Source organism: Physcomitrium patens, chromosome 1 (assembly GCF_059467195.1).
Source record: "Physcomitrium patens ecotype Gransden chromosome 1, ASM5946719v1, whole genome shotgun sequence".
Taxonomy (NCBI): Eukaryota; Viridiplantae; Streptophyta; class Bryopsida; order Funariales; family Funariaceae; genus Physcomitrium; species Physcomitrium patens.
The window spans coordinates 13,046,934-13,051,517 of NC_143410.1; the positions used below are offsets into that span (position 1 = coordinate 13,046,934).

The window sequence follows — 4,584 nt, forward strand, 5'->3', positions numbered from 1 at the left end:
TTTTATAACCTTCTACAATAAATTTCAATTACAAATTTATTGTAGATCTTAAAATATCACCAAAACCCTAATAATAGCTTCAAATCCTAATTTTTATATACTTACATGTAATTTTCTTCATATCTTTCAAACTAAACATCCAAATGCTACAAAGTTTGTATGTATAGTTTTTTAATATAATTATCTATCTTTTCCAAAAGATTTGAGCTCAAACACGCTAGTTGAAAAAAACTCAAGATATGGCTTCAACCATTACTATGAAAAAAATCACTTACTTAATATCTTTGATTTGGATGTGTTGACTTCAACCTTCTATAACTTCTTCATTTGAATTCTAAATTCATTAAATAATATATAAAAAGTATGGTTGAAGAAGTGTTCTCTCCAACCCCAATTGTTGATCCTTCATTGCTCTTCGTAAACATATGTTATGCCCCAAAGAATGACAGTAGGTATGAAATTGATACCTTAACTTTGAGTGCTAATAACTCCTTCATAAAAACTTCAAATTACACAAAATTTGTATCCAATCTGGAATTGAAAACCTAAACTTGATGATCCTAGCTTCTAAAGCTCAAATGACTTCAAAAAAAAACCCTAATCCCTAATAAGGCCTTGGGCAGCCTCCTTAAAGCCCATTGGGCATGGCCTTTGACCAATAGAAATGAAGATCCCTATTCCTTGCCTTCATCCAACCATGCCTTGCTTTCATTCCTTCCAATAAGCTTTTTACTAGTAAAGAATTTCTTTTTTATGCTCTAATCTCCTCTCAAGGCTTCATACTAAATATTTAGGTCCTATAAATATTTTTGAAATATTATAATCAAAAAAGTTAAAATTCAAAATAAAGTTTTGTCAGGGACAAGAACTCGATGAAAGCTAAAGAGTAAGTGAGACTTTTCTCAAAAAGAAATAGGACAAAATAGAAATATGTATATTAAGAAAGAAACTGGAATGGCTATTGCCAAAATACAAGAAAACTAGAGACCCTTGAAACTAGACTAGAAGCAAGAAAGGAGTTGACAAGAGTGAAGAGGGCTTCACTCTTGCCTCTATATATACTATCTAACTAGAAGCCACGTGGCGATGTTCTATAAGACCTCCAATATATGTTGACTTTCTAGGCCACATGCCTTTGCTTGCAAGGCAAGTTTTCTATGGATGGACCACGTAGTTAGCTTGTTCTTTAAGCTTCCAACATGCGTGGCACATGGCTAACTTGTTGACCAAGTTTCTAACCTAAAAGTCAACTATAGACTCCTATAAAGTCAAAGCAGCGTCTATGAAGCTTCTAAGAAGCTTCTCTAGAAGATATTACACAATTAACCTACTTTTACATACTTTTATCTATTCATATAGGTAATTATATGTATGTCCGTGACATTACCCCCCCTTCTAGGGACGAGTTCCACGAGGAGTAGTGATTATATATTGAGAAAATCTAATATGCGGCAAATTGTATTTGCTACATACTCTGATCTTTGTTCTCTTCGAAGATAGTTGATGGGTCCTCTTAGCCATCGATAGTGTCCCATTCCAGGGCGAGAAGACCACCCTGTTATTTGATCACTGTTGAGGCCTTCATAACTTTCTTCAAATAATACATTTGAAACACCATCAGGAGTCGTTCCTATCTCCAATAATATCACCAAACATCGAGAATCTCTTCCAAGGTCGTGATACCAAACGTGTTGTATCTCACCATCTATTCGAGGAAGAACATGTCGTTCTTGAGGGTCTTCATCTCGGTTGCGTCGTCTTGAAGGTTGTGACAATCGCAATGTCTCATCCGGTAAGTCAGCAAACGAAGGTTCTTGAGTTGAATCCGCTGGTTGTTGGCTCTCCATCTAATTAGCGTCACAAAATGCAAAGAAGTTACAAACAAGGATAGGAAATTGAATGTTATCTTGCCTCAATCTTGTCTCTTTTATAAGAGAGGTTTTCATCTTGGTTTTGATGGATGTCGTTGATGAAAAACTTTGACTTTAGCTGATGCATTTGCTAGATTCCTGGATGGCTCCCATGTGCGCTCACTAATATCATATCCGCACCAATGAACAAGATATTCTAGCTTATTTCGGCGCCGCCTTGAGTCTAATATCTCTTCCACCTCAAATTCTTCATTATTATCTACTTCTATAGGAGGTGGTGGCATTTGTCTTCTTCCTTGTATATCCACTGTCTTATATGGTTCAAGAAGAGACACGTGGAATACAGGATGGATTTTCATTGACTCCGGTAGATGTAACCGATATGCAACTGGGTTGATCTGTTCAGAAACAGAAAAGGGGCCAAGCCTACGATAGTCCAATTTGTCACAAGGTTGAGTGGTCTTGATATTGCGACAAAGTAGCCATACCTTATCACCCACGTTGAGTTGTGGTTGCTCTTTACGATATACATCTGTATTTATCTTTTGTCGTTCTTGAGCTTTCTTCAACTGCGCCTTCATAATTGCATGTAACTCTGACAACCGATTTGCCATATCTTCTGCTGCAGGATTATCAACTTTTGAAAAATCAAAAGTATCAAGTCGTGGATGATAGCCATAATTGGCAAAGAAAGGTGTTTGTTGCGTGGAGGAATGTACCGTATTATTATAAGCAAACTCTGCCAATGGCAGAAGGTTTGTCCAATCATCTTGTTGGTAGTTGATGGTACACCTTAAATACTGTTCCAAGACTTGGTTTACGCGCTCTGTTTGTCCATCAGTTTGAGGATGGAAAGCTGAAGATAGCTTTATGTCCACTTTTAAAATCTTGAAAAGAGTCTTCCAGAATCTCGACACAAATTGAGTTCCCCTATCCGATATGATATCTTTAGGTAATCCATGATAGCGATAGATATTATCAATGAAAAGCTTAGCTGTTTCTTCACCTGTGATAGATTTTGTACATGGCATAAAATGTGCCATCTTGGTGAAACGATCTACTATCACAAATATAGAATCATAAGATCTTGAGTTTGGAAGATCTGTGATGAAATCCATAGAAACAGAAGACCATGGTTGTTCTGGTATAGGTAATGGCTGAAGAAGTCCGTAAGGTCGATGTCGAGGAATTTTTGATCTTGAACAAATATCACACGATTGTACAAAGTCTTTGACTGACTTCCACATTTGTGGCCACCAAAAATCTCTTGATATGAGTCCAGAGTCTTATTATATCCAAAGTGCCCTGCTGCTGGAAAGTCATGACGTGCTTGAAGAACACGCAAACGTGCTTTTCCTTCTGGAACATATAGGCGTCCTTCAAAATATAATACATTATTCTTGAACTCAAACTTAGAAGAATCATGAGACTTGGAAGAATTATTCTTGATATCATGAACAAGAGGATCTGAGGACATACTGGACTGGATTTGCTTGAGAAAAGTTGAATCAACAGTCAATGTTGATTTCACTGCTCGGAGATGAAATTGCTCCGGTTTCAAAAGGACCGTTCTTTGTTGCTCAAAAGCTGCATCTCCTTCTTTTGGTGCAAAATAAGAACGTCTAGACAGGGCATCGGACAAACCTTGTTGTTTTCCTGGCCGATAAGTGATAATGAAGTCGAATCTTGACAAAGACATACTCCAACGAGCTTGACGACGATTCAACACGCGTGCTGACATGAAATACTCGAGGTTCTTGTGATCTGTATACACAGTGACTGGACTAGAAGCACCTTCTAGATAATGACGCCATTCTTGAAAGCAATCCACGATTGCAAGAAGTTCTTTATCGTGGATCTCATAATTGATCTCGGCTGCTGAGAATTTTCTTGAATGAAAAGCTATCGGATGAAGTTTGTCATCTGTTCCCATTTGTGATAAAACTGCACCCAAGGTAAAATCCGATGCGTCTGTTTCCATAAAAAATGCCTTGGAAAAATCAACACGATATAAGACTGGTGCAGAGACAAACGATGTCTTCAAGGCTTCAAATGCTGCTTCCGCTTCTTGATTCCATTGGAATTTATCTTTACTAGTCAAGCGTGTAAGTGGAGCTGCAACTTGTGAGAAGTCTTTGATGAAGATCCGATAGTAATTGGTAAATCCCAAGAAACATTGGACATCTCTCACAGTCTTTGGAATCTTCCAATCCATGATTGTTTGGACTTTCTTAGAATCCATCATAAGACCATCATTTGAAATGATGTATCCTAAAAAGTCAACTTGAGTAGTGTGAAATACACACTTTTCCATCTTGGCGTACAATCCTGCATCTCTGAGTTTTTGTAATACTTGACGAACATGTATTTCATGTTCTTCAACATTCTTAGAATAAATCAGGATATCGTCTAGGTAGCAGACGACAAAATTGTCTAAGAATTCACGAAATACATCATTCATGAGATGTTGAAAAGCAGCTGGTGCATTCGTGAGTCCAAAAGGCATGACATTATATTCAAAATGCCCGTACCTGGTTCAAAACGCAGTCTTCCATTCATCTCCTTCTTTGATCCGTACTAGATTATATGCTCCTCTTAGATCTATTTTTGTATAGATCTTAGCTTGATTTAACTGGTCAAGGAGTCCTGATATCAAAGGTAATGGATACCTGTTCTTGATGGTGATCTTGTTGAGTCCTCGATAGTCAACACA

At 37.4% G+C, this 4,584-nt stretch overlaps 1 long non-coding RNA gene across 1 annotated transcript; it reads right to left on the reverse strand.

Moving 5' to 3' along the window:
• Window positions 1-913: 913 nt before the first annotated feature.
• LOC149989878 (uncharacterized) lies at window positions 914-3,869 on the reverse strand. The gene is made up of 2 exons (XR_016506504.1): window positions 3,351-3,869; window positions 914-3,230 (listed from the first exon to the last, which is right to left on the reverse strand). It is a non-coding gene; the product is annotated as an uncharacterized LOC149989878 (long non-coding RNA).
• Between the last annotated feature and the right edge of the window lie 715 nt (window positions 3,870-4,584).